The 21,247-nt window shown below is 39.1% G+C and overlaps 1 protein-coding gene across 7 annotated transcripts in view; it reads right to left on the minus strand.

The window, feature by feature from the left end:
• Positions 1 to 21,247, minus strand: part of JAKMIP2 (janus kinase and microtubule interacting protein 2) — a 192,490-nt gene that overhangs the window by 94,361 nt on the left and 76,882 nt on the right. For 2 of the 7 annotated variants that reach the window (XM_021939845.2, XM_009209339.4), the window contains exon 2: positions 16,465 to 16,598. The exons of the other annotated variants lie outside the window; for them this stretch is intronic. The gene's annotated coding sequence lies outside the window, so the exon portion shown is untranslated. The remainder of the gene's footprint in view (positions 1 to 16,464; positions 16,599 to 21,247) is intronic. 7 annotated transcript variants of the gene reach the window in all.

The following is a 21,247-nucleotide window of genomic DNA, read 5'->3' on the forward strand; positions in this document are numbered from 1 at the left end:
GAGATCTGCCCACCTTGGCCTCCCAAAGTGCTGGAATTACAGGTGTGAGCCACCATGCCCAGCCTCCAACTACATTTTCTACTGACTCTCACATCATAAAATACCACACAATTCTTTGTCAGAAATGTAGCCACATGTGGTCAAGAAAATATGGCCACTATTTACTGAGTACTCTTCTTGACTTTTGGTAGATGTTAAAAAGTGCATCATTCCTACCCTTAGGTGGCTTCCAACCTAAAGAGGAGACAAACACCTGCAAAAAGAAAACTAATTCTACAAAGCAGGGAATAGTAAATACTATGAATGTAGCTCAGAGTGGAGTGATAAAGCATGAAGACTTCATAAAAAGGATGGCACTGAGCTGAGCCTGAATGATATTACCTACCTTAATGGAGCTCCTACTCTGTGCCAGGCAATGGCACTAACTCATTGAACTATTCCAATTAAACTTTGCAGACATTTACTTTTATTATTTTTTAGATAGGGAAATTGAGGCTCAAGGAGGTTAATTGTAAAAAATTACACAGTTAAGAAATAGCAGAGCTGCAACTCAAATGCACATGCCAGTCTCCAAAGCGGCTTAGATATAACATTTTCCTAAAGAGAGGGCAGGCTTCAGCTCTGGTTGCCGGTAGGCTACAGAGGTGGCAAAGGTGTCAGCTGGGGTTACAAAATAGAATGGTGATTAGTAACAGTTAAGAGTTTGGCATTTGAAATCAAAAACTGGCTTTGAATAAAATTTCCTAGCTGTATATTCTTGAGAAGTTGCTTAAACTCGCTAAGCTTCTATTTCCTCACCGTGAAATAGGAAAAGTGCTGTATTTACCTCATTGAGTTGTTTCAAGGAATAAATGAGTTAAAGTATGTAAAACAACTAGCAAGTTATTATTATCATTGTTATATTTTCTTTTTATGACCGAATTATCCACTAAACATCATCTTAAATTGAGAGGGAATAGGAAACTGATTTATCACCTCTTTGTGTTAAAAGGACAGGGCAGAGAAAGCAGAGATCCCTGAAGAGACTAAAGAAATTCATGCTTCTGCTTCTGTGGAAATGGGACCTACATTGACAGGGTCAGTATTCCCAGGGGTCTTGGCTTTGTAGCTGGTTCTGCCCCAAGCTATAAACTGAATAAAGTCATTATTAATCTCAAGGTTTCCAATATGACTGTTGCCACTGCATTGTGATGTGAAAGCAACTGTTACATAAAATAGCTAATGTTCACATGTATGAAGCTAAATGCTTCAACCCTTTTCCATAATTAATATTTGGATATATCAATTCTAACAAAGCCTTCTTAGTTGCTCTAAGCCTCCCTTCTTTTCCAAAGATGATGTTTTTCAATGAGATGCTATTAGTGCTTAAAATGAATGAAGTAAACTTGCACACTTTATTCCTGGTCACCTGCAGTGACATCCTGTTACTTTTTAAACCCTTCTCCATGCAGGAAAAATGTCACACTGTGTATTCATAAACTTGACACAAAAATTTAATATAAAGGAGAGAGGGCTGCTGTTTACGCCAGTCCAACCTTGAAGTTCTACCTTCTCATAATAAAGGGAATGTGGTGGCATGGCTATAGGGTCAAAAAGTTTTAATCCATTATATATCAGTTAGAGAAAAATGAATGTGAAATATCCACATTCAGCACAGTAGCAATTTTGCATCTTTTGGATTGTAAATTTCCAGATTTGTATGTCTTTTTGTTTGTCTTCTCTCTCCTAGCGTATGAAATCGCTCTCTTTATCACATCATCATAATAGTTGTTGTTACAAATTATTTAAAGTCAATACACTTTTTCACATGAAAAGAATGCTATATAAATATAACCAAAAAGTTATTACTCATGATAAATAATTTGGATCTCAGGTTTAAAACTTCACATTTGAAATATGTTTCATAAAGTACAGAGAGAAAGCACTCAGCACACATACAAGAGACATCCAACCTCTTTAAGGGGAACTGTCAGGAAGGCTTGGTAGAAGTAATGTCTAAGTTGAGATCCAAAGCAAGTAGTATTCATCCAGAACTGATCTACTAAGCAAACCCTTGACTTTGCTCATGGAATTCTTTGTTTGATTTCCCTTTTCCTCCCTCAACTCCCTGGTGAACTCCATTCTACTCATCTTTTAAGGGCCAGATCAAATGTCATGTCATATCACTTTTCTTCATACCTCTTCACCATACCCTGGGTGGAATAAATTATTCCTTCACCTGGGTTTTCATTTACACTTTGAAGATATTTCTTACAGCATTCATCACTGATTCTTCAATTTATTAACTCACTAAAATACAGATATTCATGAAGTGCCTGGTGGAGGACATGTGAGTGCTAAGCAAGAGAGACAGCATATTTGCCCACCCTAGAGGAGGAATCAGCAATTTAATACAGTGTGATAATCACCCAGAGGACAAGAGATGGGCATCACAGGAATCTCGGTGAGTCAGGAAAGATTCCTTAGGAAAAGTGACATACTGGCCAGGTGTCGTGGCTCACACCGGTAATCCCAGCACTTTGGGAGGCCAAGGCAGGTGGATCACTTGAGTCCAGGAGTTCTAGACCAGCCTGGGCAACATGGAGAAATCTCATCTCTACAAAAAATACAAAACATTAGCCAGGCACGGTGGCAAATGCCTGTAGTCCCAGCTACTTGGGAGGCTGAGGTGAGAAGATCACTTGAACCTGGGAGGTCAAGGTTGCAGTGAGCTGACATCATGCCACTGCACTCCAGCCTCGGTGACAGAATGAACCTCTGTCTAAAGAAAAAAAAAAAAGAAAGAAAGAAAAAGAAAAAGTGACATATAGAAGTGAGATCTGTAAAATAAGAAGGAAGGAACCAGCAAGCAGAAGGTTAGGGTGGGAAAGAAGAATATTCTAGGCAGAAGGAATGTTGAGCATGAAGGTCTAGAGGTAAAAGAGAGTAAGAATGATGTTCTGGAGAGAAATACTGGCAAGAGATTTGTGAGTGAATAGAAAAATGGCAAGAGGTGAGCTTGGAGAGGTAAGCAGTGGCAGATGGTAGAGGGTAGTCTAAACTATGTCAAAGATATGGACTTCATCCACAAATCAATGTGTAGTCACTGAAGGATTTCACATAGGGGAGTGACTTGATGACATGTTGGTTTTAATAATAGTCCTGTGGCAGTAGAAGGTAGAGCGAACTAAGAAGGTGAACACAGGTATACAAAGAACAGTTAGGAGAATGTGGCCATAATCCAGTATATATACAGAATGATAACTATTCAATAGTTATTATTTAGGTGACTAAGTCCCAGTTAAGAGTAAAACTGTGTGTTATTCATCTTTGTGCTCATTGTACCTGTCAACAATGACTATCATGAAGTTCAGTCTAATTAACATTGATCCAGATCCAAGGAAAACACGAGATTGAATGATATGTTTTGTAATTTCTACAGAGACCATTTGTAATAAGTTTTATTATGGGAAATTTCTTTTATTTTGCAGGAGCCCTTGAACGGCTATTTCAGGCAAAAGTTAAAGCTTGATGTAACACTGGAACAAACAATAAAATTAAATGTATTATTCTTTAAGCCATGTGCTGACATTTCTTAATCCTTGCCCCTATCCATCATAGTCTCAAGCTTAATTTCACTCCTCAGCACTGGGTAAGTCATCTTGTATTGGTACTCTTTTGTCTGGATTTAGAAGGCTTTTGCTAGGATGAATTTAACAAAGTAAGTCTTTAAGTGTCATATAGTCTTATTTTATTGTCCTTTTTCTCTGAATTCAAAGTATTTTACAGCTGTTGCAGAGTAAGAAGTGTCAACTTCATTGGACACGAGGGAGAAATCTCAAACAGAGCGGGAAGCAATTATGTATTCAAGGTCAGGCAGAGCAAGAAGCATGCATCAGAGCTCCCACCTAAAGCAGGCAATTGCTGTATATGTGCACAGTTACTAAAAACAATCTGGCGACCAGGTGTGATGGCTCATGCCTGTAATCCCAGCACTTTGGGAGGCCAAGGCAGGCGGATCACTTGAGGTCAGATCACTTTGAGACCAACCTGGCCAATATGGTGAAACACCATCTCTACTAAAAATACAAAACTTTGTTGGGCGTGGTGGCACATGCCTGTAATCTCAGCTACTCGGAAGGTTGAGGCACGAGAATCACTTGAACCCGGGAGGCGGAGGCTGCAGTGAGCCCAGATCATACCACTGCACCCCAGCCTGGGAAACAGAGCAAGACTCTGTCTTAAAAACAAAACAAAATCAAAATAACAACAACAACAAACCCTAGCATGTAAAGTTAAAGAAAATGCCCAAATTATTGGAGGGAGTGGCTTTCATAGAACATATTTATAACTGATGGCAAGATTTTCTATTTTAGGCATAAGTGAAACATATATAACCTATTCTGTTGTTTCCTTGGTGACTGTTTTTAAGAGCCTTGAATTTTTAAAAAAAGCTATCATAAAGCCACCTTTTCAAGGTGTCAGACATGAGCAGAAATGTCTATATATAGGTGAATAATGTGTGCCTGCTACTTAAAACAGGCAGAACAATTTCAATATAAAGATGTATACTGATTAATATTACTTAAGTAAAAGTACATGAAGGTTGGATAAAATAGCTTTTGGATATATTATATACTTCTATTATAAAGAATTGCATTTAATTTTCCATACTTTACATAACAGAAAGTGGCTATTAGTATTTTCCCTATGTTATACTATGGTATACATAATATAGCAATAAATTACAGAGCAGTACAGATCTGTTGTTAACATTGAGGATTCTTTTTTGAGTTTTGTCCCAGGGGTCAGTGCTCACCTACATTTTCTGTCCAGTTGATGGGATCTTCAAAGCAAGACTGTTAGGTTGACGAATGAAAGGTAATCAACCTATCCACATAGGCCAAATTCCATAGGAAAATCACTTCAGGAATCAGACCATCAACTATCTTTTAGACCATAATTATATGCAAGGCATTGTGGTACAGTTGAAGATAATACGATATGTACTACCAAAAAAGCCTGCATATTCTAAGTGCCAAAGAACTCTCTTTCACACACACACACACACACACACACACACACACACACACACACACTGAGAACAAGAGGAATTGTATCATGAGTCCAAGACTATATCTGGCTCCCTGTTAAATCTCAGTGTCTAATATAGTATTGGGCACAGGTAAATTCTGAAAAAATACTTCTGAATAAATAGATGACTTCACCAAAACAGAAGATTTTGTGGTTAAGGCTGGGAAATGAAGGGTGAGTAGGAGGGATTGAGGAAAGTTAAAAAGGTAGGACAAGTGGAGATAAATGTGAGGAATAAAGTGTAGATCACGATGTTTGGTATGGAAAGTTTAATCTGAGAAACCAATAGATGTGCAGTTAGAAAAATAAACTGAAGGCAAACTATGTATGTCTTGCCTGCCTAGGTAGTGAATTTGCATTTGGTTTAATAATTACTGGGAATGTGATAAATATTTTAAGAGAGGAGGCATGCTCTATTTTTTTCTAAGAAGGACTAATCTTGAAGTTATATGCAGAGCAGAATGAAAGAGAAAGAAATTAAGGCCGTAGGTCCTGATAGAAATCTATTGCAAATGTTCAGAGATAAAAAGTGAAGCTTGGATTATGATGGAAGAGTAGAAGAGTTTTTCTCTTTCCTAAGCTAAAGGAACTTATTCATCTCACCATTATCATTTTCTTCATCATTCAACATTTTCTCTTTAGAGAGCACTTGGTGTGTGCTGACCACTGTACAGTGCAGCAATTTATGTGCATCCTGCCATTTCATACTTAAAACAAGATTATGAGATACATGGAGTTATTACTTCCCATTTATAGATGGGATACTTGAGGTCATAGGAGGTCAATCCCTTACGCAAAGTCACAGTGCTAGCAAAATGACATAATTAGGATGTGTTTGAGCCTGAAGCTTCTTAGTGCTTCTCTCAAGCTAGTATGTAAGGTAGAAAAAGTCTATATAGTGTGCTCATTACTGGGCAATAGTCAGAGAGAAGGAAAGGTTGAAGATGATACCCAACTCTTGGTAAGGGACATTGGAAAAATGTAGGGTAACATCAATGAACTCAGTAAGATCAATGGAGTCATCCATGTGCTTCAAAATAACAAAGGTAATATTTTCAGGGGGCTTAATATAAGCTAGGCACTATAGTAAATGATCCATATTAACTATTATATTAAGGAAAAAGAAGAAATACAGATTATGCAAAACTGTAGGTGGTAAATAGCAAAGGCAGTACATAATAACATGGCTAGCCTTACTCCAGAGCCTGTAAGCCCAACTGTACCAGAAACACTGTACTAGAAATACTTCAGTTTGCTTTTAGAGAAATCACATTTGAGGGAAAGCAGTACCATCTTCTTACTATTTATTGATTTACCTACTTTAAAAAGTTCATTCCACACCTTATTTGAAAGCAATTTCTAAGCACTTTACAGAAATAAACTTCAACATAATGTGATGTAAGGCATTTAAAGTAGATAGCATATATGTTTATATATATAAAGATAGGTGTTCAAATAGCAGTAGTTGTTTTTTGAATGGCAGATGATCAGAGATCTTAATTTAAAATAATTGAGGCTTTTCTTTTCCTTAGGATTTCTATAATTGTTGTATAGCTTCTGTAATCAGAATAAAATAATGTTTCTGGCAATGGCGCACGGTGGCGGGTATGGTGGGAAGCAACACAGAAGAATTCAGTGAGGAAAGTGGAGCAAAGGGAAAATAAGGGTAGACAAGCAGCCGAAGCTAGGAGTGAGACTGGAAAACAATGGCCTTGCTTTCGACATAACATCATGAAAAGCTGGAATTAATACAAACATAGGGACCTCGTTCCTAATCTGAAATGCTTTAGGCTTTCAAGTGCCTCTCCTCTTCATTAAACAGAGAACCAGCCATTAGTCACAGCGAGTCACAGCACAATTGTCCACTCTGCAAAACCTGACTTAATTGGAATCAACAAGGCCAGAACAAACTTCTGAATGTGTGCCAGCCTCTTTTCATGAAGGGACTGTGCAGTCAATTATATTGGAGCTTGAATAAATCATTTTTTTTTGGAAATCAATGGGGGGGCACTGTTTTCCCTCAAATCTACCTTTCTCAGGGAAGCTAGCCTCTCTCACGCATATCTTACTCAACTCAAGGGTACAAATCACTCAAGGAAATAAATTGGATACCCTGTAATATTCACTTTTTCCCCTTCAATGTCTCTATCACGTATGTTCTGTAGAAGCAGGGATTTCCCTGGTCCTGCTCACCACTGTATCCGCAGCACTTAGCACAGTGCCTCATATTAGGAACTCTAAAATGTTTGCTGAAGGCGTACCTGAATGGAGCCAAAATGAAATTATCATTGGCAAGTGTAAAGAACTCCTTAAAACCACAAATTTTTTTTTTATAATTCAGGCTTCTTTTAAAATTATTATTATTATTATTATACTTTAAGTTCTAGGGTACATGTGCACAACGTGCAGGTTTGTTACATATGTATACTTGTGCCATGTTGGTGTACTGCACCCATCAACTCGTCAGCACCCATCAACTCGTCATTTACATCAGGTATAACTCCCAATGCAATCCCTCCTCCCTCCCCCCTCCCCATGATAGGCCCCGGTGTGTGATGTCCCCTTCCCAAGTCCAAGTGATCTCATTGTTCAGTTCCCACCTATGAGTGAGAACATGGTGTTTGGTTTTCTGTTCTTGTGATAGTTTGCTAAGAATGATGGTTTCCAGCTGCATCCATGTCCCTACAAAGGACACAAACTCATCCTTTTTTATAGCTGCATAGTATTCCATGGTGTATATGTGCCACATTTTCTTAATCCAGTCTGTTACTGATAAAACCACAAAATTTTAATATTGTTTTTCCAAAGCATAGACCACTACAGCATGACATGTCACTTATCATTGAGTTAACCAAATGTTGTTCTATCGACGTTATACTCTGTAGTATATTAATTGTATTTATATACTTAAAAATTGAGCAATATATTTCCAAATGTAAGAAATGTATATTTGAGAAACACATTTTCCTCCCAGCATTTTCTTTATTACCTGGCACAGGAAACTAGGAATTATAATTTCTCATTTTAAGTTATGTCTATAGACACCTTGTTAGGAAAAAACAAATCTCTCCAGGGCTCATAATTTTTTCTTACATATCTTAAAATCTCAGAAGATTCTGGGAGCCATTGTTTTCTTTTTGTATAGTAAGCAATCTTTGATATTCCAAAGCCCTGGAGTCCCGGCCTATAACATTCTAGATCATCACAGCATTTGTAAAGATAATTACTATTCTTCATCCACTTACTCACCTCCTACCGTGACAGATGAATACTGCCACTACTGCTAATCATCATCATAATTATCATTATTGACCATTTACTACTGCTGGTCACTGTGCAAATCTATTTACATGTATTATCTTTTTAATGCTCTGAAGTGAGTGTTAAAAATCATCTTCCAGCCCTGAATATATGATTTATGAATCCTCTCTACAACTCTTCCCCACTGGGAGAGACTAACATGCAAATAACGAACTGCAGGCCTGAAGTTGTAATGAGTGCTGCAACAGAGAAGCAAACCAGGCACTACTGGTGCTTAGAGGAGGAGCTCCAACTCCCTGGGAAGGACAGAGAGTGTGTCTAACAGAAGGGATGGCTAAGCTGAGTCTTGAAAGATGAGAGAGGATTTGCCCTGTGGTCCTGGCAATAAAGAAGAATTGAGTAAATATTATGTAAGAAAATTTAGTAAGAATTATGGATGTATCAAGACTATTGATTAGCTCGGAGTTAGAGGTAAGATGCAGAAAGAGGAGAGAATTTAGAAAGTGCTCATTTCTCTATCTGATGTAAAACTGGTATTAAACTGGTCTATTCTTGTATCTCACATGACAGGTAAAACATTTAATTTGGGAGAAGTCTGTTCTATTTTCTGAACTGTAGAATGGAAAGAAGCTATTTAATAATAACTCTATTGCAATCTTTCTACATGCCAAGCACAGTATTTACCACTGTACATGTATTAACTGATTAAAACAAATTCATGAGGTAGATATCATTTTTCAGTCACGCAAAAGAAAAAATTAAAACTTTTAAATTTGCCCAATGTCATGCAACTTGTATGCCTAGGAGACATTAATTGACTCAATTAATGTTTTTTGAGAGCCTATGATGTGTCTGACAAAATTTAAAATCAGTTCAGCCTGATTCCAAAACATTTGTTTTAACCTCTGCATGGTCCTTGTCTTTCCCTTAGGACCAGAAACACAACACTCTTTTTCATACCTATTATTGCCTTTAGAACCCTCAGATGGCTTACAAACAAGACATGTTCTCTAGAAGACGAAGTGTAAGGCCATTAAACACATTTGCTGTCCAGAGAGCATTATTAAGATTTAACACAAGGCTATGTATCATTCATTGTCATAATGTTCTGAGCACTGATTGAATTAATCGCTTAGAGCTTTTCACTTAGAAATCCCATTTCTTAGGGTGGTTATAAACTAGCAGTTAATATTTTTCCTATGTGAAATAGGGTTCAGACAAGGGAGTGCTTTAATCCTGCAAAACCGTATGCACAACACAACTATTACATCGTAAAATGATCACATGAGATAGATAATTAAATAAGAGGGGATTTCGTGCCTAAATCTAGTGTTGTGGTTGAAAAGTTTCTTATGATGTTGCACCGGTTGCTTCATAGAGTCTGATTAAATGCAACTAATAATAAATAATAATCATTAACATTTCCCTTTTAATCATTCACATAACAAAGACTTAGTGAAGATACATGATTGACCTTCTGCTCAGTGTTGGTAAGCAATGGAGACAGGATTTAACCTAAGCTGTTAGACTCTAGGACCCATTCTCTTAACCATATCACTATAGTCCCACCCTTAAAGGATGGCAGCGATAGATATATGGAATAAAGCGGGTAAAGTGTTTAGCATGATATGTGTCAAATAAGTGCTCTGTTCTAAAATCAGCTTCTTCAACAAATATGTATTGAACGCTGCATAGCTGCCAAGCACTGTACTTGGTATGGAAGATACAGCGGTGACTAAATAAAACAGACATACACTGTTGGCTCAGGGAGCTACTATGTTAGTTGGAGACTCACACAATAAGCATGCTAAGTAAATACACTGTGCTAGATTATGATAATGTGCTATGGGAAATAATAATACCAAACAGAGGTCAACAGGAAGGATCCAGGTGGGGTTGTGATTTTAGATCCGAGAAAGCCTAAGTAGCTGCTATTTGATTAAAGGCTGCTGCCTGGGGGGAAAGCGTGCCAGGGTAGTGAGGAAGTAGTACAAGAGCTCCACAGTGAGCAGAGACGTCCAAGTTCCAGGAACTTCAGGGAGCCAGGGAGGCTGGAGGAATGAGTGAGCTAGGACAGCAGCCAACTAGAGGGCAGACATTAATGGGAGGGCGTTGTGTGCAGACCATGCTGCGCTTTTTAGGCCATTTTGCATTGATTTAAGCTTTTACTCAGAGTGGGTTGGAAGCCACAGGAGGAGTTGAGAGAGGCAGTGCCCTGATCTGACTTAGCTTTTAACATTTTGCTCTGACTGCTCTAGTAAAAGGAGAAGACTGAGCATAAGGGTGGAATTAAGTGGACTGGTTTGGAAAACTGCAAAAATCCAGCTTGGAGATGGTAGCAGCTTAGACCAGAGTGGAAGCAAGGGAGGTGGTGATAGGACTAGACACAAGCTGATGGTAATCCTTTTTAGGTGGATGTTTCGTCAGAATCATGGGATCAGTAAGTTGAGCTGAGATGCAGAGCCACATTGATCTGATGATGTATTAAACAGTACATGTTACTGTTTGTTCCTAAAATATATAAAGCTCCCACTCTAAGCAGGGCACTGTGCCAGGCACTGCAGCTAAAACACTCTGAGGGTGTCCATGCCCTCAGAGATCTGTCCTCCTATTAAGAGGATAATAGTTACACCATAACTTTATGTGGCTGCAGAATATGGCTATAGCACATTTGTTCAATGAATATTCACTGCATACACAGTTTTAGGGGCTAGAGATAGAGCTGAGGATAGAATAAACAAACATCCTTGCTTTCCTGGAGTTTATACTCTAGCAGAGTGAAAATAAAAAATCAGCAAGATAACTATGTAAGTTATATAGCATGTTAAAAGATAATAATGAGAGACTTCATGACGATCTTGACCACACCTGTGCAACACTGTCATAGTGAAAAATTGGAAACAATGCACTGTCCATGTACAGGGGAACAGCTTGGGCTGGACGCAGTGGCTCACATCTGTAATCCCAGCACTTTTGGAGATTGAGGTGAGGGGATCACTTGAGACCAGAAGTTTGAGACCAGCCTAGGCAACGTTATGAAACTCTGTTTCCACAAACAAACAAATATTGTTAGGCATGGTATTTCTGAGGCCGAGGTGGGAGGATCATTTGAGCCCAGAAGGGTGAGGGTGCAGTGAGTTATTATGGCACCACTGCACTCCAGCCTGGGTGACAGAGTGAAACCTTGTCCCTAAAAAAAACTTAAAAAACTAAAATAAAAAAAGGGACCAGCATAATAAAATGGTATGTCCAGTCTTTAAATTACCATGCAAGAGTTTAAAAACACATAGGAAGATGTACATGAACCAACGAGGCTAGTTGTATCTCAAAACATTTCAAGAGCAAGATGACGAATGAAGTCCAAAGTATAATGTCATTCATGTAAAAAACTAAAGAGATTATATATATATATATATGCACATATGCACACATATCTATATGGACCTATATTTACATACATGCATAAAAACCCTTTGAAAAGATATATGAGGTAACAGGGTCCATCTCATTGAAGGATCAAAAAATCTTCCTGGATGCCTCACATGGTTCATTGCAAACCCTCTGGGGAATGTGTCTCAGGTGAGTGTGCAGCTCATCCTCCAGCGCTTTGTGGCCGTTGCGTGATGCACACTGTGTGGCCCTCAGCAGGATAAACCTAACTTTGACAAATTATGTACCTGAATCTGTTTCTGGAAATGCTGAGACCCTTTGGGTACACAGGATGGGTCCTGGGTGAAAATGGGATTTCTCCTCTCTCCCCTGTCTCCACCACCTTCCTGGGGGTAGGTGCCTGGAGCTCTATTCTGGTCTCCTTCTCCTCATGGGTTAATGTGATGAACTACTCCAGTCAAAGTGCTAGCTGCTAGGGAGATTGGTATTTTAAAACTCTCTCATCCCCTAAATACATGAGTTTTATTTTAAAAGTGGGATAGGAGATACAAGCATTGCATAAGATTGTATATGAGAAAACACTGTTACCCATAAACCACTGTAAACATATTCCATTATTAAAATGATTAATATTTGCTCTCCAACTCTCTCTATTGTGCACAGATGAAATGTTATTGTTACTATTAACCTTCTCACCTCCTCCACGGTACACAGACTGGGGAATGCTATTAATAGTTTCCCCGCATACCCCACCCAGCTCCTTCTGTTACTGTGAAGTAATCTGGATGAACTATGCTAGGCGTAAAAGGCCAAGGATTTTTCATCTTCCCTATTCCAAGCAGCATTCTTTCTCTTTATTGTTGAAATTTACAAAATACTTGAATACTATGCAGACGCTATAATCACCTCACCTTTTATATGAAAAAACTGGGGCTCAGAATCGTGCACTTACCCAAGGCTGCACAAAGCTCTGATTTAACACAAGCCTTCTCCCAAACCTTGTGTTCACGTAGCACAACCCAAGCTTTGGCCCTGAAGGATTCTTTATCACATAGACTTTTTCTCCTAAAGTCTAGCCCAGAAGAGGAGTGTTTGCTTCTCTTTTGACTCAAGGGCACATGAGGGTGCTGGCTGGTCAGTGGAGGTAGACCTGGAGCAAAGGCGATTAGGTTTGTGATGCCCATGCCTCATGGAGGGGAGTCTGTGTGGGAGCGGATAAGCAGCACCATGGGTGACTCCTTGAGACCTTTGCTCCTGTGTTTCCCTGTGCATGTGTTTGTCTCTGTGACCTTCTCTCCAGTCTTTAAACAGGATGCTCCTTCCTGTTTTGGGGCCTTTACATGTCCCATTCCCTTTGCAAAGTCCTGTCTTCCTTCGATTCTAATCATCTCAGTTCCAGTGTCATTGACTCAAGGAAGCTGTTGTTGGTTGAGTTGTGTCCCTCAAAAGATATGCTTAAGTCCTAACTCCCAGTACCAAGGAATGTTACCTTACTTGGAAATAGAATCTCTGCAAATGTAATCAAGGTGACTGATGTCCTTTTAAAAAGGAAAATTTAGACACAAACATACAGATATATCCAGGGGAGAATGTCATGTAAAAATGAAGGCAGAGATTGGGGCATTGTGTCTACAAATCAAAAAACAACAAAGACTACCAGTGACCACCGGGAGCTAGAAGAGAGGATGGAATAGTCTTCTCAGAGCTCCGGAAAGAACCAAGCTTGCTGACACCCCGTTTCGGACTTCTGGCCTCCAGAACTGTGAGAGGATACATTTCTGCTGTTTTAAGCCACCAGTTTGTGGTAATTTGTTACAGCAGCTCTAGAAAATGAATACAGATCTTCCTGAGATTTTCAGATCAGGCCAGGTTCTTCGGGTGCATGTTTTCACAATATCAGCTATTTTTCTAAATAACATGTATCACAGCTTGTGGTTATAATGTTGATTTTTAAAAATCAATATTTATCTCCCCCACTAAAATGAAAGACTTGTGAAAGTAGGGAGAGCGTTTGCTCATATGACTAATATAAAAACAGTATGATACACATTTTTTAAACGAAAGAAAGAGTAAATGAATGAATGGATTGATGAATGACAAGAAGAGAGTGCAGCACTTGTAATTTTGGCCTGGGGACACGCGGAAATGGTCCATTTGAAAGCAAAATAAAGCTCACTCTCTCTTTCTCCATTTAGATTTGAACAATGGTCTTTTTAAAAGTCTATGGGTAGTGATAAGATTGACAAAACAGTTCATAATATCAGGGAAAACTGTCAACACTAACACTGATGATAATTACTGTAAAACTGTGAAAAATGAAAACAAACCATTTCTGTTAGAGAAAATGAATGCTTTTTATCTTATATCTTATTATCAAACAGCACAATCATAATTATGTGTGCCACCAATTCTGTATATGATCTAAAATTGCAAACAATTTTTATTTGAGGGAAACAGTAAAATCATACCTTTTTTTCCCTATCTTTAAAGTTAGCTATTTATAAATATAATATGATATTCACACATCACAAAAATTGCTGGAAGAATGATGTTGCTTTATGCTTAAGGACAAGAACTCTGGAGTCAGACCCTAGGCTTAAAGGCCAGCTCTTATCTCTTACTAACTGTGTGACCTTGGGCATGTTACTTAACGTCTCCCTGTCCAGCTTTTAATTTCTGCCTCATAGAGCAGTTGTTTGGATGCATCTAATAAACTAATACTGTTCATGTAAATACATACAAAAGTAATTGGCACATTGTAAACCTCCATACATTCTCACCATTAATATTATCAGACATGTGACATTTGATGAGATCATGGGGAGTAGTCATTCAGCTCTTCTCACCTACTTACATCAGAACTACACACTACAAATCATTTTCCCTTTTCATCTTTAAGAATTAGAAAGCAACGAACAAAATAGGTGAGTGATGTGTGGGATTAAGGGTGGCAAAGAGGTATCACAAACACATTTTTTAATTAAAAAAGAGGCTGAAAACATAACGTTTTAATTTGTGACAAGAGAGTAAGAGGCACAAAATAAAATGTTAAAATTAAAAAAAAAAACAAATTGGAATTTAAACTCCTTCTTTTGAAAGCATTAATTTATTTTATGGTAGATTTTCAAGTTCAAGTTTTTGCACTTTTGTTTCAGTCCTGTCAAGTCAAAATTTCAAACGACTGTTAAAATCTTAGGTTAACTGAATGGTTTAAATCCTTAGAATTACAATCAATTTGGGGGTTAAACTTTTTATCAGATAAATAGAATTTCATAAAATCAAAGTAATTAACCATATCTGCTGTGGTGGCCCCTTCTCAAATAAATCCTTTCTCCTAACAACATTTTCAAGAACTTGGTTTTTGAAGGTCCAGATAAGTGAAGTTTATGATGGACACTGGATTAATAGCTTCTCTTCATCTGCAGCTCAGCTACAGCAATTCCCACATCTCCTCTCCCAAGACAGCCAATTAATATTTTTAAATTGGTGTAAGAATAGCCAGGCTAGAACCTAGCTCTTCTTCTGGTGTCAAATGTGATCACTCTCATTCAACCTCAGATTTAATGTTGACTTGTCTGCTGGAAACCACTACTGCCTACACTGGGAAAATACCAAGTTTAAAACAAACAAACAAACAAACAAACAAACAAACAACTCCTTTAATAATCCATTTTGGCTAGAGAAGATAAAGACTTTCCAGGGAGATGCCAGAAGCTTGTGCTCTTTTTGGGTGTCTCTCATCTTGTCTTTGTGGTTAATTGTGGAGTCACAGTCACACCATGGGCAACTAAAATAGGAACAGGACTCCTTGATGGGCTGTCTACACTACAAGCAGTCATCACCCCAGGTCAGGACTTCCTGAGAAATAAAGAGGGCGTACAGGAAAATGAACAAGCCAACAAGATTCCTACAGATCCTATAATTGTCTGGTGAAATTGATAGGCTATGCTTGTCAAAGCTGCTGTTTGGCATTCTCCCTTCCTGTCTCTCCCTCCCTCCTGGTGACTGGCAATTTCCAACTGCAGCTTTTACAATTTGATGTGTAATTTGGCCTCTCATGTCTCCCTGAATGTGCCTTTGTGTCACTTCTACTTTTGAGGCTGCATCTTTCTCAAACTTATCTCTTGGTATTGTTCAGATTCACTCTTCTTTGCTGTTGAATAGCCAGAATTCATCTTTGAAAAATTTACTGTGAAAATAAAAACAACTGTCACATGAAGAAAATAAAACACAGAGAACTAAACTGTTTTGTCAGGCATAGAAATTAAATTTTAAGTCTGTTGTACTTTTGATAGAAGTATGCACATATGGGCTCAGAGCTTATCAAATTGTGACAAATTTTGTGTTTGTTTAAGGTTCTACACTGGAGGCTGAGTAACTTGGAGGCACAGGATAATAAAAGCACATGCAAGCAAGCCAATTTGTTTTATATGTAACCATTTAAGATGCAGGATCAGAAGGATTTTCTCCCTTCATTCTCAAATTTCTGCTAGGCATGAGTATTCATGATCAAGCTAGACTCAAAACAAACTAACGATGCGTTAAGTATTAACACCCAGGACTCTTATGGAATGATTTTTTTTTGTACTAAGTTTGGCAGTTTATAGACAGTTGCCAATGATCCAACTAAATTAAGTGCTCTTGAATACAAGCTTAAATAAAGAAAAACCTATTTAGTAGTGAGAGGCTAAAAAAGAAAAGCAAAATGGCACCAATTGCCCAGCTTCCTTCCACACCTACCTCTGAGGTAGAAGAGTCTCAAGGATCCAGACTTCCCTTTCATAGACTCCAGATAGATGAGGTTTATGACGGACACTGGATTAATGGCTTCTGTTAGTCTGCAGCTTGGCTATATCAGTTCCCACATTTCCTGTCTCGAGAGAGCCAGATGAATAGGATTCCTCCTTAGGGCATTATTGAATGGCAATGGCACTTCTCCAATAGCAGCATCCCTAGCTTGGGCATCAGGCCCAGATATTTATTATATGTTCTTCCATAGCTTCTGACAAGCAAGCAAGTAAGGTTTGCTTTTCTCATTTCTTCCTCTATTGTTATACAAGTGAAAGGTAGGGGTGTGTGTGTGTGTGTGTGTGAGAGAGAGAGAGAGAGACAGAGAGAGACAGAGAAAGAGAGAACAAGTGATCAAATTCAGAAACGTTTCCCCCTCATACTAATTTTTATATACTGATTTATAGAAGTTGAGATTTGACTCTTGATGTAACTGCTTGACTTAGACTGAGAACTAAGTTATATATAATAGAAACTTTTTTTTCTGGCAAAATTATATAGAATAACACATAGTTCTATTATATTATACATTTTAAAGCCCAAAAAGATCAAGTGTTTAAAATCTGCTGAACATAATATTACAATATTTGTTTTCGTTTTAAAGGAGAGACAAAAATACAACAATATTTTATGGAGATCTTCCCAATTACAGGCTTCTACCAGCCTTAACTTTCTTTATCTCAGTAAAAGTTAGGAAGACATATCCCTTATGGAGGTTGGACAAAATTTAGTAAACATATACTGAGTGCCAACCATATTTAAGTTATTGCTCTCTATAAGGTTTACTGAGACCAACATTTTGCAAAACTTCAGGAGATATCATTCATGTATACTTCTGATATGGTTTGGCTGTGTCCCCACCCAAAACTCATCTTGAATTGTAGTTCCCATAATCCCCATGTGTCATGGGAGGGACCCAGTAGGAAGTGATTGGATCATGGGGCAGTTTCCCTCATGCTGTTCTCATGATAGTGAGTGAATTCTCATAAGATCTGATGGTTTTATAAGGGGCTTCCCCATTTGCTCGGCATTTCTCTCTGTGCCGCCATGCAAAGAAGGATGTGTTTGCTTCCCCTTCTGCCATAATTGTAAGATTCCTGAGGCCTCCTCAGCCATGCAGAACTGTGAGTTGACTAAATCTCTTTCCTTTATAAATTACCCAGTCTTGGATATTTCTTTATAGCAGTGTGAGAACAGACTAATACAGCAAATTGGTACTGCAGAGAGTGCCGTGCTGGTATAAGGATACTTGAAAATGTGGAAGCAACTTTGGAACTGGGTAACAGACAGAGGTTGGAACAGTTTGGAGGGCTTGGAGAAGACAGGAAAATATGGGAACGTTTGGACTTTCCTAGAGACTTGCTGAATGGCTTTGACCAAAATGCTGATAGTGACATGGACAATGAAGTCCAGGTTGAGGTGGTCTCAGATGGAGATGAGGAACTTGTAGGGAACTGGAATAAAGATGATTCTTGCTATGCTTTAGCAAAGAGCCTGGCAACATTTTTCCCCTGCCCAAGAGATCTGAGGAACTTTGAACTTGAGAGGGATGATTTAGGGTATCTGGCAGAAGAAATTTCTAAGCAGCAAAGTGTTCAAGAGGAAGCAGAGCATAAAAGTTTGGAAAATTTGCAAGCTGAAGATGCAATAGGAAAGAAAAATCCATTTTCTCTGGGAGATATCCAAGCCTGCTGTAGAAATTTGCGTAAGTAACAAGGAGCCTGTGTTAGTTCGTTTTCACACTGCTAATAAAAACATATCTGAGACTGGGAGAAAAGAAGGCTTAATTGGACTTACAGTTTCACATGACTGAGGAGGCCTCAGAATCATGGTAGGAGGTGAAAGACACTTCTTACATGGTGGCAGCAAGAGAAAAATGAAGAAGAAGCAAAAGTGGAAACCCCTGATAAACTCAGCAGATCTCATGAGACTTATTCACTATCATGAGAACAGCACAGGAAAGACTGGCTCCCATGATTCAATTACCTCCCCCTGGGTCCCTCCCACAACACGTAGGAATTCTGGGAGATAAAATTGAAGTTGAGATTTGAATGGGGACACAGCCAAATCATATCAGAGCCAAATGTTAATCACCAAGACAATGGAGAATATGTCTTCAGGGCATGACAGAGACCTTCACAGCAGCCTCTCCCATCACAGGCCTGGAGGCCTAGGAGGAAAGAATGGTTACATAGGTCGGGTCTAGGGCCACCCTGCTGTGTGCAGCCTGGGACTTGGTGCCCTGCATCCAAGTGCTCTGGCTGTGGCTAAAAGAGGCCAAGGTACAGCTCGGGCCATGGCTTCCGAGGATGCAAGTCCTAAGTCTTGGCAGCTTTCACGTAGGGTTGAGCCTGCTGGTGCACAAAAGCCAAGAACTGAGGTTTGGGAACCTCTGCCTAGATTTCAGAGGATGTATGAAACTGCCTGAATGTCCAGGCAGAAATTTGTTCCAGGGGTGGAGTCTTCATGGAGAACCTTTGGTAGGGCAGTGCAGAAGGGAAATGTGGGGTTGGAGACCCGACACAGAGTCATCACTGGGGCACCGCCTAGTGGAGCTGTGAGAAGAGGACCACTGTCCTCCAGACCCCAGAATGGTAGAGCCACCAACAGTTTGCACTGTGCAGTTGGAAAAGCTGCAGACACTCAATGGCAGCTGTGAAAGCAGCTGGGAGGGGGGCTGTATCCTGCAAAGTCACAGGAGCAGAGCTTCCCAGAGCCATAAGCCCACCTCTTGCATTAGTGTGACCTGGATGTGAGACATGGAGTCCAAAGAGATCATTCGGAAACTTTAGGGTTTAATGACTGCTCTACTGGATTTTGGACTTGCATGAGCCCGTAGCCTCTTTGATCTGGCCAATTTGTCCCATTTGGAACATGTGTATTTACCCAATGCCTGTACCCCCATTCTATCTAGGAACTAACTTACTTTTGATTTTATAGGCTCATAGGGAGAAGAGACTTGCCTTGTCTCAGATGAGACTTTGGACTTGGAGTTTTGGGTTAACACTGGAATGAGTTAAAACTTTGGGGTACTGTTGGAAAGGAATGATTGTGTTTTGAGATATGAGGACACAAGATTTGGAGAGATGGGGGTAGAATGATATGGTTTGGCTGTGTCCCCACCCAAATCTTATCTTGAATTGTAGTTCCCACAATCCCCATGTGTTGTGGGATGGACCCAGTAGGAAGTGATTGGATGATGAAGGTGGTTTTCCTCATGCTGTTCTCATGATAGTGAGTGAGTTCTTACAAGATCTGATGGTCTTATTAGGGCTTCCCCCTTCACTCAACACTTCTCTCTCCTGCTGCCTTGTGAGGAAGAATGTGTTGGCTTCTCCTTCTGCCATGATTGTACATTTTCTGAGGCCTCCCCAGCCATGTGGAACCATGAGTCAACTAAACCTCTTTCCTTCATAAATTACCCAGTCTCAGGTATTTCTTCATAGCAGCGTGAGAATGAACTAATATAGCTTCTTAGAGTTGCTCAAAGTGGAAAGTGGTTGTACAAAAATAATCTGGATTTTCACTGGTACTCTGTGGGCCATAGAATAATGCCACCTCCTCAGCTCTGAAAGCTCTTCACAGTCTGGCGTGAACCTCATTTATCACAATCTATGTTATCTAAGATTTGGCTATATAAGATCTATTCACTGCCTACTTTTTCCTGTAATTGGTCTATGCTCTTCCATCCCCCAGGCATTTGCTCATGCTATGAATCTAATCAATAAAAGAGAAAATATACACCCATCTGTTATTACATATGGTAGGAAAAACACTAAAGCATATCACATTTGAACTGTAGGGTAAAGAAAATTTAAAGAAAATAATGGCAGTTAAAGTTCTGATTTGGTAGGTTGAAAGAACTGCTGCTGGCTTGAGTAGGTGTTGACGTGAGTAGAGTTGTGTTCAAGTAAGTCAACATGGGTTACAGTAAGAAAACTTGTACAATCATTAAATAAGACAGAATCAGGCTCTAGCCTGGGTGGAAATGGTGAAGAACAGATGTAGAGAGAATTCCAGGGTAAGAGAAGGTAATTGAAAGATCTTGGGAAGTTGTTTACATTGGTGAAAAAAACAATTAGAGAGGGACCCTTTAAATAACAGCAAGACCACAAGAAAAGAGGGTAGGAGAGAGGCAAGTGAGGTCGATGAGGGCTGAGTGGCTTGGGGAATAGAGAGGAACTAAGAAACATTTTTTACCCCAGCCATAAATGAACTAGTTTTCTTAAACATCTTACTCATAAAAAAAACCCTAAAATTTCTGGATTAACAACAATAGCAAAAGCCAATCACAGAACAAAAATAGAATTCCAGAAATACAAACAGCACAGATGGCTCTATCCTTACAGCATCAGCTAAAATGTGATGCCTATTGTACACTGGGGATAGGCAACAAACGCTAGTGTTTCAAGAGTAGGACTTTCTTTGTATGAAGAAGCTTGCATAAAATTGGGTTTCCAAAGAGAACTAAAATCAGCCTACCCTTCCTGAAGAACACCAAGGAAAACTGTCTATTCAAACTTGGTGCTGTGTGAAGCAGAAAATTATTCTTTGGCATGGAGTCACAGGTCATCCTTCATGGTGGTGTGTGACCTAAATGTACGCTATCCATGTTAGTTGAAAACATACTGGCTGAAAGGCCAGTGCCCCCAATGATCAAAGAGAAGCAAATTCAAAACCTCTTTGGAGAAACACCCTTTTAATACAGACCTCAAAACATTTCCCCAGATAAAGT

The sequence above is a fragment of the Papio anubis genome, chromosome 5 (genome assembly GCF_008728515.1).
Source record: "Papio anubis isolate 15944 chromosome 5, Panubis1.0, whole genome shotgun sequence".
NCBI classification, from domain to species: Eukaryota; Metazoa; Chordata; class Mammalia; order Primates; family Cercopithecidae; genus Papio; species Papio anubis.